We start from the raw sequence: 14,671 nt of genomic DNA on the forward strand, positions 1-14,671 counted from the left end.
GTCCTTGTGAAGTTCACTTTTTGTCACTCAAGAAGTGGGTTTTCCATTTATCCCAATTAAATATCACCTTATTGGATTCAGCCCATTGTTGTAGCCTTTCAAGATGTTTTTTGAATCTTCTATGTGTACAGCATCGGAGAAGGATTCACAGAAGACACAGTACTTGATCAGAGTCTTGAAGGTTGGGAAGGGAACTCAACAGGTCAGAATATCAGGAATATAGTCCAAACATAGAAAGTAGCATAAAGATAAGCGTGGACATTGGAAAAAGAAAAAGCAAGTGCTTTGTGTCTCTCAGCTTTGGGTCATTTGCTAATCTGACTTTACAGAAGTCACGAAGAAAAAAAATACTATTAGACAGCATAGCGTTAAGGACAGATCTCAGGGTGATCCACTAGAGGCCTCCTTCCAAGCTGACATCAAATCATGAATGATTATATATCAAGTCTGGCTACTAAACCAGTTTAGAATTCACCCAACTGTATTTTCACCTACTAGATCACATCATTCCACTTTGTCTACAAGGATATCATGAACTAGTTCACTACATATTTTGATGAAATCCAGATAAACAAATACCTATTACATCATCATGATCTACCAGTCTAGTAATCCTGTAAAGAAAGGGAATGCAGGAAAGAAATGAAATTCTGGCATGATGCCCAAATTAATCCTCCTTCCTTTCTCAAATTACATAGATATATTTACCACATGGTGTATGTCTCCATTAAGCTCCTCAAGGCCAGGACTGTATTTTTGTTTTGTCTTTGTATCCCCAGGGATTTGTACACTATGGGCTTAAGAAATGTTCCTCAGATTGAATTACATGATGAGTTCTTCATGAAGCCATGATGATTCACAGTGATCACTGTTTCCTTTTCTAGGCATTCACAAACCAACTCTTTAATGATACATTTCAGAATTTTGCCAAGAATTATACTTCAGTTCACTGGCCTAGAGTGCGCATATTCTTCACTTTTTTGAAATTAGAATGACATGACCTTCTCCATTCTAGAGGCACCTCTCCCTTTCTCTATGGTTTGTCTGTCTTTCTCCCATGACCTTTCAATGATCTTTGATAATGCTTTAGCAGTTGCATCCATCGGTTCTGTCAGAACTCTGGAATAAAGCTTTCTTGGACTGGTGGCCTTTATTAGCCACATTCAATTTGCTGCTTTTGGTCCAAGAATCAGTCCCCTTGGCAGAATTTAGTTAACATTTTACTTAGATGAAATGCCATCCTCTTCACGAACTATTACTCAAAATTCAAATCAAATTTATTTCAAGTTTTGAAAGAAATAAAATTCTTTTTTCCCTCCTACATGAAGTATTACTCATGGTTCTTCCAAGAAAAGGAAAATAAAGAGTTAAAAAATAGGAAGACCTTTCTTGTGAGAAATACAGTCTAGTGAGATGTAGGTATCAGCTAGGTGAAATGTAGATAAAGTTAAAATAACAAGCATGATTTGCTCAGGATGCCTTTTGTTTGAAACCTTTCCAAACTGCCCTTCACATTGCTTGATGGATGAAGAGTGAACTCCTTAGTCCGGCATACAAGGTCATTAAACACTGCGGTGACAGCTTGATTATCCTGTCTTATCTCACCCAGTCCCCCTTTTACATATTCTATACTCCAGTCAGACTCAAGCACTTGCTTGTTCTCGTTCCAATGTCCACACATCTTTATGCTACTTTCTGTGTTTGGACTCTATTCCTGATATTCTTGCCTGTTGAATTCCCTTCTCAACCTTCAAGACCCTGATTAGGTACTATGTCTTCTATAAATTCTACTTTGACGCTCTAAGCCAAAAATAATCTCTTCCCCTATCAAAGATTTTGTAGCATTTTGCTATGCCTAGTTCAGGGGTAAGAACCTGTAGCCTCAAGGCCACATGTGGCCCTCTAGGTCCTCAAGTGTGGCCCTTAAATTGTTTGGATTGAGTCAAAGGATCACATTTGAGGATCTAGAGGGCAACATGTGGCCTCGAAGCCACAGGTTCCCCACCCCTCTCCTAGTCTACTGGGTATTGCAGTTATTTATGCATCTAAATTCTTTCATATTAGGATATGAGATCCTTATGCATCTTACTATTCTGTTATAGAATCAGAGACTTCAGAAATTACTTTGTCCAACCCCTTCACTTTATAGATAAGGAAACTAAAGTTCAAGGGAGTCAGAAGTCACACAGGGAGAGTTGGAACCCAGATTCTCAGCTTCTCAATCCAGCATTCTTTCCACTGAATATCCCATGGCCTTAGCATAATACAGGGGCATGATGAAATCCAGAGAAGTGAGCCAGAGGGGAAACAATGAGATTGCTGACCTAGGTCACCCTCCTTAAAGGGAGGATCTGGGAGGAGCTCACCTCACCAGAGGTCCACCCTCCACCTTTTCCAATCAGAGGGAGGGAGGGGTTGTAATGGCAGAGGGGACTGAGGAGGTTTAAGTTTCAAGGCTGATGTGATCCTGTAGGATGATGGTCTTCAGAAACTCATCATCCAGTTTCGGGTTGTCTGTTTACAGAAGTCCTGGAGGAGGGTTTTGGAGGTCCTGGGACTTTACTGATGATTTGTGTTGACCTCTTGGACCTTGTTTGTGGGTCTCTGTTGATTTCTATACTGATGATTTGTGTTGAGTTCTCAGACCTTGTTGGTGGGTCTGTATTGATTTCACAGACAGATAGTGAATTGATGATGGTGCTGACAATGTGTATGAATATTATTGTGGCTCTGTTAAGCTTTGTCTTCCCAGAAACATGAACTGTGAAGCACTTGAGGTGAACTGGACACTGTAAGCTTCAATATGGAATAGGAACTGGACAAAGAACTGGACAAGGAACTAGGAGCTGCCTGCCTTTGAACCCAGGTGACAGTTGTGTAGATTAGGGCAGGAGCTGGGACCATAGAAGAGGAACCATAGAAGCTGAGAGCCAGCCTCGAGTCAAGATGAGAAGATCTCTTCTTGGGTACCTGATGCTGATGGAGAAGATTATGATTTACTGTGACCTAGGGGTGGAGAACTTTGACCTTTGTACTTTGTGTCCATTAAGGAGACAAGCCTCCTTAAGGATTGAATTAAGGACTTACTAAATGATTGAGTTACTAAATGATTTGTTTCAAACTATGTGGCCACTTTGGTGAAAACTATTTGGCCATTTTAGTGATAAATTGCTATTTCATAACATTGTGAATGGTGTACTTTGATTTCTGTAAATGTTTTGCCTTAATTTACTGATGAATAAATAGAGAGTTCACTATACTATGCAATCAGAACCTTGAAGCTGTTCACAGCAGCAGTCCTCTGGAAAGCTGCTCGTCCTCAGCTTTACAGGGAGGGAGTTCTAGGCATTGGAGACTGCCAGCAAAAATACCAAGAGTTGGGAGATAGTAAATGAGGAACAGTAAGGGGGCCAGTGGCACTGAAGTACAGACTACATTGGCAGTGGAAAGAAGTAGGGTGTAAAAAGACTGGCAAAGAATCCAGGTTTTTAAAGGGTTTTAAAAGCCAAACAGATGATTTTCTTTTTGATCCTGGAAATAATGGGTTGCCTGAACAGGTGAATGTTATAATCAGACAGTCCAACTAGTCCAACTCTTCATTTTTCAGATGAGATAACTGATGCCCAAAGAGTTTGCAAGTCACTTGCCCAAAGTCCACAGTTTTGAGGTTCAGAACCAGGATGTAGACTGAAACCCATTACCACCAACAACTTTTGAGGAAATAGTATAAAAACCTTATTGAGCACACACAGGAACAGAAAATGAGGTGGGTTACCTATGTAGTGGGAACGAGGAATAACAGACAGAAGGACAACTGCAGTTCTGCCCTGGTTTCTCTGAAATATTAAGATCTCAAGAAGAGTTTCCTTCACTTTCTTCAATGGATAGATTCTCTATGGAGAATTTATGGAAGGACACAGATTAAATTAGCATAGGATGAGAAAACATGGAAGAAAATAGTGGTCAGGATTTTCATTGATGAGGCAGGGCCCACACCATCAATGAGATGTAATAATAAAACAACAACAATAGCTAACACTTATATAGTACCCACCATGTGCCGAGCTCTGTGATCCTCACAATAACCGGGTGAAATAGGTGATTGTTCCCATTTCACAGAGGAGGAAATTGAAGCAGACAGAGGTTAAGTGACTCACTTTGGGTCATCTAGCTAGTGAGTATCTGAAGCTAGATTTGTACTTACGTCTTCCTGATTCCAGGGCCAGCACTCTAGCCACTAGGCCACTTTGACAATTCAAGCAGCAAAGCAAAACCTGCTATTCCTTTTTGATCTATGACTTTAAGCAAAACCATGGTGCCTTAGTTTTTGTACCTACAGAACAGAATCAATACCTGCCACTTAACTCTCTCCTATCTACATTTGAAAGTTTTCTGAGAGCTCTGGGAATTTATTAGACAATAGACTGTTTCATATGAATCAATTTTCATTTGTCATTTGAGGATATGAACTCAGGGGTGAGTTAATTTGCTAAAAGGAAAAGGCTCATGAATGTCATCATTGTATTAGGCCATCAGATGTACCTATAAAAGAGTATTAGTCTGTAGTAAAATAATTTCTAAACAGATGGTTAATTCAATGCATTTAACCAAAGAGACTATATTAAAAAAAATCCATCAAATTAGATTTTTTGACTGTCATGACTGACTAGTTGTCAATACATCAGAGCCAACCAATTCCTCAAGACTATCATTCTGACAGAAATGTGGGCAAAACCTCAGACAATGAAATAAGATAGTCTGCTTTAATCACTGAAGGATTGTAGTATAGGAGAAACATAAAGTTCATAAACATTTCTCAAGTGCATATTACATGCAAGCAAGAAAATGGATTTTCTTCTTCACAAAATTTGGAGCTCTGAATCATGTAATATTCAAAGTATTAATAATGCAAAAAAGAAGAATTTTGTATAAAAAGTCCAAGACAAATGCTGAACTTGAGAGCAGGGACTTCTTTTTTGACCTTTCTTTGTATCTCTTGCACTTAGCACAGTGCCTGGCACCTAATGAGGACTTAATAAATGCTTCTTGATTGACTGATACCTGAAACTAGACAATTCAGTCCCTGAGTGAGCACTATTGATTACATTCTTACCAAGGAGACAAAAATCCTTCAGATTAAGTTATATTTTCAATCTACTTCTAGACCCTCACAAGTGAAATAAGGCTAAAATTAAAGGGCAATTTAACAACAGCCAGCATTTATATTGCACTTTAGGGTTTGCAAAGCAATTTGCACAAACACACATACTCTGTGTGTGTGGGGGTATTTTTTTGTGAAGTCATTTTTCCGTTGTGTCTGACTCTTTATGACCCCATTTAGGGTTTTCTTGGCAGAGATACTGTAGTGATTTGTGATTTCCTTCCCAGGTCATCTTACAGATGAGAAACGGAGGCAAACAGGGCCAAATGATTTGTCTATGGCAACAGTTAGTAATCGTCTGAGGCCAGATTTGAACACAGGAGATGAGTCTTCCTGACTCTAGACTAGCATTCTATCCACTGTGCCATGTAGCTGCCATATGTTTGTCTATCTATTTATCTATGTATGTATGTACATATCTATGTATGTATGCATGTATCTATCATCTTAAAGAAATCTTCAAAAGAGGCATTCAGAAATGGCGATATTTGGAAAGGAAACAGTTATTGTGGTTAAAAATCCTGGACAAACTTTAATAGTTGCTTTACAAGTGTTTGGTTCTCAGTTAACCTACTAGTATCACTCATCGGGTCTGTTTATATCATATTATGGGTAACTACAGATATGGGAAACAGGTGACAGTGAGGGAAAGAGGAAAGGAAGTGGCTCATGGTGTCAGTACAAGTTAAAAAGTCTTAGTTCTATTTCAGTACCAGCTAGCCACCCTCTCAGTTACCTTTCTTCCGTATCCTGATCTCCCCCTTACCCTCAGCCCACTCCCTCACTGAATCACTTACCTATGTCCCCCAGCAGCAAAGGCCTCCCCTGGAAAGGCCAAGAAGTACTAAATCACCAAGAATTCACCAAGCCCTGGGGATGGCTCTGGGTATTCTCTTAAACATTTTGCAATCAATAATAGAGTGAAATTGGATTTTCTCATGCACAAAATACTATTAAAAGCTGCCAAACTCTGTCTTATTCTCGTAGTCCAGCAATGACCTGAAGATTGGATGTCAGTCCTTAAATGCTTTTCCAATTTAAAACTCTTTAGATTATACACACATATTAAAAGTAAATTCAAGTACTTTTTACATCATCCTGTTTTAAATCCCATGAAACCTAATAAAATGGGGAATTACTCTTTTGAATTTAATACGAATCAATTGATTACTACTTAGAAGAAAAATCGGTATAAAAGAGTTATTTATTAGTAAAGCGTTTCTGAATGGATTTAAGAAGGGAAAAAATCCCCATGCACACATCAGCATGGTAGATGAGGAGCTGCATGCTTCTGCAGAAGAGAACAGCCATGTGCCTCTAATTCCATCAAGCTGTGGGCTAACCACTTCAAGGTCTTGTGGCTGATGAGGTCATTGGATCTGCATGACTAAATTTCAGACCAATCATGTATATTAAGATTATAGAATTCCTCTTGAGGTCACTTTTCAGAGCTTTGGGACTCTGTGCCTTTCTCTAAAATATACTTTTGTGCCCTCTAGTGGTAAAACATAAAAACCAAAGTATGTATTTATTATTACTATTTTTTTTTTTTTTGCCAATTCTTTACTTCTAAAATATATTTAAGCAACTACCATTTTATTATGATACAATTGTCAGACTATTTTGGCACTCATCAGTATAGGGAGTTCTTACTGATTCAGAACACAAATAGTTTCAAAATGATAAAAGGTTTTACTCTTCATTCAAAAGGGTGGGAAAAGATTCTCTCCTCTTATATTTTGTTTTAAATAGAAGAAAAAGCCCCAAATTTATTGAAGACATTGTGGTGTTTGTGTGTGAGTGTGTGTGTGTGTGTGTGTGTGTGCGTGATTTGCATGTATGTATCTGTGTATGCTATGTTAATCAGGCTAACAGGAAAACAGAACTGTGAGTCTGAGAAAGAAAACAGCCACATAAAGTCTTTTTCTTTTATCACATATATGCACAAAAATATGCATATTCATATACTAGTGATATAGATAAAGTTTATACAAGCATCTCAGCATTCAAGTTACACAATTTTTTGTCCATTGTTCATCAAACATAACTTGATTTTTTTGGTGGGGGAGGCTGATGATGAAATTCTAGAATGAAAGAATGAGTAGTAGGGGTGGCTAGGTGGCACAGTGAATAGAGCACCGGCCCTGGAGTCAGAAGGACCTGGGTTTAAATCTGGCCTCAGACACTTGACACACTTACTGGCTGTGTGACCTTGGGCAAGTCACTTAACCCCAATTGCCCTGCCTTCCCCCCTCCAAAAAAAAAAAAAAACGAATGATGCTCAAAGTCATTAATTAAGAGGTAATATCTGCTATCAATCAATCTTTCTAACTTCCCTCTCTTCTTCCAAGGGCACTACCATCCCTACAGTCACTCAGATTTACAGTGTCATCCTTGGTTCTTCATTATGCCTCAGGCTCCATATTGAGTCAATGGTCAAGTGCTGTTGATTAGAATTTCACAACCTCTCTGGAACTTTTTTCCTTTCCCTTCACATCCTGCTACTGTCATTCAGGCCCTCATTATCTCTTTGTAGGACTTTTACAATATCCTCTTGCTGCTATCTGAAAAATTAGCTAATGTCCTTAGATGTAACAAGTTACACAAGCATTTCAGCATTTTCACTCTTTGAGGCAGGAACTCATATACAGAGATTCATATATAGCATATATAGACAACTGCCATTTCTGATGATTATACTATTTAAAGTATGTGCAAACAGGACCCTGAATTTACCAACAGTTCCCACCCCCTCAACTTTAGCTTCTGCTTAAACTTTAGCTATAATACATTTTTTTTTGGAGGGGGGAAGGCAGGGTAATTGGGGTTAAGTGACTTGCCCAAGGTCACACAGCTAGCAAGTGTTTAGTGTCTGAGGCCGGATTTGAACTCAGGTCCTCCAGACTCCAGGGCCTGTGCTCTATTCACTGCACCACCTAGCCTCCCCTACATCTTTATTTTTAACAGGTATGTGATTTCATTTGGGTAGGGAGCTCTAGGTAAGGAACTTCTTCTACCAAAGGAGATCATCGCCAGCTCTGCAAGTTCTAGTCTTAGAGAAGGTTCCTTGCGGTGACTGTCCTAGAGAAGACTTTTGGGAGTTTCATCAACAGCAGGGAGATCAGATCCTTCAATACTTAAAAGAAATTAATTCAGGCTATTCACTGGGAAGTAAAATATTGAAACTGAATCTCAAGTACTTTAATCATATATGAGAAGATGGGACTCACTGGAAAAAAACTCAAAGACAATGACACTGGGAAATACGGAAGGCAAAAGGAAAAGGTGATGGCAGAGGATGAGATGGGTCATGGAAGCAAGGAACATGAGCTCGGACAGACTTTCAGGAAATAGTTGAGGAGAGAAGGGCCTGGTATTCTATGGTCCATGGTGTTACAAAGAGTCTGACACTACTCAACAACGGCAATTTTCGTTAACTCACACACTTAAACTTTCCCATTCAATGATTTACAGCCTGAAGCAGTTTCCAAAAATTATTTAAAAAAGAAAGGCTCTCATTATGTTTCATGACTGCCATCTGAAGCAGTTCAAATAAAAATGAAAATGATAATATTCATACCTCTTCTCTGTAGACAAAGAAAGAAAGCATTTTCAAACTTACCTGAAAAGAAAAGAAAAACAAAGTTACTACATTTGTATCACTAATCAGTGCTGTGACTTTTATTCTCCAGCAAGATAAGAATAAAGCTGGTATCTCTTAATTGTCTGAGTAGATTATTCACAATAAAACCTGCTTTTAAGTTCTTGGTACTGCAAATAAAAATGTAGGAGATAAAGTCTTTGGAAGTCACATTCAACACAACTAGTTTATTCATCTTCCTCCCTCCCTCCCCTCCCTTCTCCCCCCCCCCCCCCCAAATTGGAGAGCTTTTAAGCCAAAATGCTTAATCACATCCCTAACTCCTAGCAGTACACAATTAATAAGCTTAGTGTGTGGAGTGTTCTTAGCATTCTAGCTCCATTTTTGAACACCAGTTTCCTTTCTAGGAGGTGATTGTTTATTTTTAGGACAGTGGGAGGTACAAGGAAGAGCTCACAGGATCATAGTTGTGGAGCTGAAGGAACTTTAAAAGGTCATCTAGTCTAACCTCTTAATTTTGCAGATGAGGAAACTGAGGTCCAGATGGGTAAAGTGACTAGACCTGTGAGGTCCGGCAGAATACAATGTGGAAAAACTGAACAACTTTCAAGTTTCTCCAGCTTCAGTTCTTCATAGTGTGGCTGAATTATTTTTTTAGAAGTATTGTTAATTTCCCTAAACACTGGGTATGTTCACATACAGATATTGGCTCAGTAATATATCCTAGAGTCAAACAGAAATTATTTTTTAAGTACTCAGCATTGGGTATTATCTGTGTCATTGTTTCCTTTGAATAATGTAGATTATTCAAAAAGATACATTTTAGAGGCAGGAGAATGCATTAAAAAGTAAGATATTTGACGCCAAAATCAACAGAACCATTGTTTTTCCTCCCAAATCAACTTTTTTTCTAATGTTTCCTGAGTCATTGACCATCAGGCTTCCATTCTCCCAGATTTGCAGTTTAAGAGACATCCTTGACTCCTCACTCACTGTCCCCAGCTCCTCTTCCTTCTACCCATATGAGTGTTTGTTGCTGTTCATCCTTCATTCTCAAGGAGAATGACCCATTTAATTAATGCCAAGTTCTGTCATTCACCTCCATAACATTTCTTCCATTCTTCCCTCTATATCTACACCATTTCCTATATCCCGTCCTTTATTTTCACTCACCTGACCACTACTCTAGTTCAAATCATGATCTATTACTATATCATCCTAAGTAGTATCTCTGACTCGTCTCTGTTCTCCAATCCACCCTCTATATAGTTGTCAAAGTGGTCTTCCTTAAAACACAAGTCTGACTATGTCTTTCCCAGGCTCAACAAGCTACCATGGCTCCAGAATAAAAATAAAAAAAAAATCAAAACCTCCTCTATTTAAGGCCTTTTCTGACTCCCTCCCCATTCCCAGCTGTTTCCACCTCCCCACAGCTGTTTCTGCTTCACCCCTCATGCATAAGGCATGCAAATGTCCTTATATTTACTTTGAATATATTTAGTATAGGTATCTAGATGGCTCAGTGGTAGAATACTAGGCCAGGGAGACCCAAGTTAAATCTGGCCTCTGACATTTATTAGCTATGTAACCCCAGGCAAGTCACTTGGTCTCTGTTTGCCTTAATCTACGGGAGAAGGAAATGGCAAACTACTCTGGCATCTTTGCCGAGAAAATCCCATGGGCAGTGTGGCCATAAGTGAGACACAACTTAGCAACAATAATATTTAATATTTACTTATATGTGCACTTGTTTCTTTTGATGAAATATAAGCTTCTTGAAGGTAGCTTCTAGTGTATTACTTGGCAAATAGTCAGTGCTTGATAAACACTTTGATTGGTTGACCTTAGAATTAGTAGTCCCTTGATTAATTGATGGCTGGCACAAAGAATAAATTTGTGTTTTATAATTCTCAGGTGAATTAAAAAAAATTGTTCTATTCACAAGACCAAATTGCTTAATAGATATGTATATATATACATGTATATTTATTAGACAAATTAATCTAGAGAGTAGAACACTAATATATATATACATACACACATATACATACATGTATGCACACACATATAGAGTGGGCCAATTTACAGCACTTCTCCATCTAAAATCAAAGTCTTAGCAACTTGACAATCAAGAAATTTGCATTCTGCCTTTAATCTAGAATCCTATGCTTTGATCCTATGATCTGTGCACAGCCTTTCCTTTACCAGAATAAGACCCTCTAGATCCCCAACAAAACAAAAACAAATCAATTATGGAAAAAGCATTTTACAAGTTCACAGAATAGATGGCCACTTAGATTTCAAAATTTGTCCTCATTTTTTGGAGCTTGGGATTTTAATTCAGTTCTTCTTGACTCCAAGTAGAGTAGTCATCTACTATTTTGTATAGTAAAGGCCTGCTGCCTCTCTATTGTCCCCCTCCCTTTAAAAAAAAAAATATATATATATATATATATATAAATTTACTTTTAGTTTACAACATTCAGTTCCACAATCCTTTGTGTTTCAAATTTTCTCCCCCTCCCCACCAGGGCAGCCATGTAATCAAATATAGGGTCTACAAATACCTTCACATTAACCTCCCCATTTTTTTCTTTTTATTCTTACCGTGTTTCCCCGATAATAAGACCTATCCCGAAAATAAGCCCTCCCCTTACTGTGTAAGATGCCTCTAAAATAAGCCCTCCCCCAAAAATAAGCCCTATTGAGATTGCTACTGTAGTGAAGGTGATCCCCTGCGCTACATGCTACATTACGGTACCCTCTGTATGCACCGTCCCCCCACCGGGTGAAATGCACGCCGCGCTCCGAGCTGCATCCAATCAGAGCTGCAGCAGTGAGCGCGTCATCCTGTTCTTCCCCAGTGATTTGCTTGCTGGCGCCACTGAGAGCAGTGCCACGGAGGAGAGCTGAGGCAGGACAACATAAAAACCCGGTATGTAAGCAGGAGTGAGGGGGCATGATGGAGGATAAAAGGGGCATGATGGAGGAAAAAAGAAGAACTCAGGGGGCATGATGGAGTGAAAAGAAGGACTGATGGTCATAATTTTATTATTCTGTCTGTTTTGACCCCCAGACATGGGTATAAAAAGGAAGAGCTATACTGTTGAGTATAAGAAAGCAATTGTAGAGGAGTCACATGTCATTGTTCATTAAAATAAGCCCTCCCCTGAAAATAAGGCCTCTGGTGTTTTTCTGTTCAAAAAAATTAATAAGACAGTGTCTTATTATTGGGGAAACACGGTAGCATCTAGCAGTCGGTGATGTAGAGCTGATGCATAATAAATTCATTGTGATTGATCTTTATTTGTTGGCAACTAATTTTTGTTCTGTGATATTAATTTTACTTGAGAATTAAGTGTCAATTCAAATAAAGAATTTGATACAAAATTTTAAAGTACCTATTTTATGTGAACATTTAAAATTATATGCATGTGCATACTATATATGTATATGTACATATATGTTTTTCATATCTTGTACCATGAGCTGTTATCTTTAACCTAAAGATTCTTTTTGAATGAGAAACTCAATTTGTCCAGTAGATGTCTCTCTATATTTCTGAATATGAGTTCTAGAAACAATAAGGACTCATAAATAAAATACTTATTTCTGACATGCCCTCTCTTCTATTTAAAATAAGAATTTTTCTTTAAACATTATTATTATGATTATTTATTATTATTAGAGAGGCAGCAATGGAGAACTAGTCCCAAAGCTAGGAAGATGTATACTCAAGTTCTAATTGTGATACATATTGCCTGAGTGGCCCTAGCTAGGCAAGCAAGCTACTTAACTTCTCAATGCTCCCTTGAGAACTCAGTCTTACAGTGTTGTAACCAATATACTGCCACCACATTGGTAAAGGGAGTGTCTTCACTCTGGACTTCCCTCCATAGATCCCATCCCTATCCCACTCTTTTATCTCCAAGATGGATGAACAAACAAACAAAACAACAGCTTTACCTTTAGCTGATTAACAGAATGAGTGAACGTTCATTTGTTCACTCAGTGATGGCTGCCGTTTTGAGCACTTCAAGGTTTGCAAAGTACTTTACATATCTTATCTCATCTGATTCTCACAACAACATGATGATGTAGGTCTTATTGTTATCCCCATTTTGCAGAGGAGAACACTGAGGCAAGGAAAAGCCACTGGACTTTCTTAGGGTTCATACAGCTAACAAGTTTCAGAGGCAGGATTTGAAGTCATATCTTTCTTGAGGTGAAGCCTAGCATTCTCTTTGCTGAGCCTGTGCTCCAGGTGCAGATTTCCATCTGATCATGTGACTAGCACTGTGCTGGGCCCTGAGCAGGTTACAAAATAGCTTTTGCCTTTGAACAAGGACTATATGAAACAGTTAAGCAACCATTCAAGGCAATGACCACAACAATAAGTCACATTTACAAAAAGCTTTAAGGTTTCTAAAGTGCTTGCCTTGTAACAGCCTAATGTTACAGATGATGAGCATATTAAACTTCATGCTTTACAGATGAGGAAAGTGAAGCCTGAGACACGGCCACGGTCCCAGAGCTAATTAGCATCATGGTTAGGCCTTCTGACTACAAGGTCAGTGTTTTATCCTTTTTGAAAATGTGCTATGAATGATTATTCTTAGTTACCCAGAGCTGGGAGGAATAATGGCTACACAGGATGGAAGCTTCAGGATTCAAAAAGATACTCAGGCTAGAATAAAAAGGGGCTGGAACCAATAAGATAAAAGTCCTATACTCACATATAAAAATAATACATTGCTCAAAGAAACCTGGCTTAAAAGCGGTTCATGTGGAGAATGGGTTTTTAATGGCCTGCAAATTCAGCATGAGTCAATAATATGATTTAGCTGCTCCAGCATATCAGTTTGCTCTTAGACTTCATTAATAAGAGTATCTTGCCCAGAGACAAACAAACCCATAAACAAAAACAGAAAAAACAACAAAAAAAGAAAAGCTATACTAATTCTGTATTCTACTGGTCAAGCCCAGAGCTGGAAATCATAATGGCTGACCTGGGAAGTGTTCTTCCCCTTAGTGGAATAATTCTTTCTAAGGGAGAAACGATTGTATTCCTCCCATGTCCTTCATCCACAGAATCCTGCCAGATTAACCATTCCCTTGGTGCCTACACCCCTTTCAGAGGGTATCATCTCACCTGCACTGGGAAAACTATGCTCTCCATCCCACTCCACAAAAGTCATCTGGCTTGGGGACTACCATTCCGTGTGGGTATCAGTGTAGCATCAGCTGGGAGAAGACAGCTAGGAAGGAAGTTTGCTGCTGGGCTTACTACACTGGCCACCTCCCTCTTGTGCCCTTTCCCCATCCCTTTCCACCTTAGCAAACAGTCCTAGCTGTCTTCCAGTCTATACACTCCTCTGCCTTCTTTTTCACTGTGCCCTTTTATAGCCTTCCTCTGTTGTGATCTGGGGGAAATAATGTTTGATTTGGAGTCATAGGACCTGTTAGAATCCCAGCTCTGCCACCTACCACTTATGCGACCTTGGATAAATCACTTCACCTCTTTGGGACTCCATTTCTTTGTAAAATGAGGAGCTGGAACTACATGACTGCCAAGGTCCTTTCCAGATCTAAATCTATTATCCAATAAACCTTAGATGTCTTTAACTCACAATCCTTCTATCTTGTGGTACTCACAGAAATGTAGCCTTCTTCTGCAGACATCATCCCATTCAAGGGTTGGCTGCTCCTCTCCTCCTCCCAGAACATAGGGCCAGGAGGATGAGCGACATTGACCTTTCTTATGACAAGCTTACACTGACCTTTCTTCCCACTGCCAATTTCTGACCCTCCCTCTGCCATTACTGCTCAACAACCACTTCTCCTCCTTCTATTTTCACTCCACTGTGTTTGGATTCTTGTTATTATAGACTTCCAGGTCACTCTACCTC

General features: G+C 39.0%; 1 protein-coding gene across 10 annotated transcripts in view; it reads right to left on the reverse strand.

The window, feature by feature from the left end:
• Positions 1-14,671, reverse strand: part of PDE4D (phosphodiesterase 4D) — a 1,918,796-nt gene that overhangs the window by 433,082 nt on the left and 1,471,043 nt on the right. The gene's annotated exons all lie outside the window — the stretch shown is intronic.

Source organism: Petaurus breviceps, unplaced genomic scaffold (genome assembly GCF_028583685.1).
Source record: "Petaurus breviceps papuanus isolate PSGF00001 unplaced genomic scaffold, PetGlider_PUasm1.0 229, whole genome shotgun sequence".
Lineage (NCBI taxonomy): Eukaryota > Metazoa > Chordata > Mammalia > Diprotodontia > Petauridae > Petaurus > Petaurus breviceps.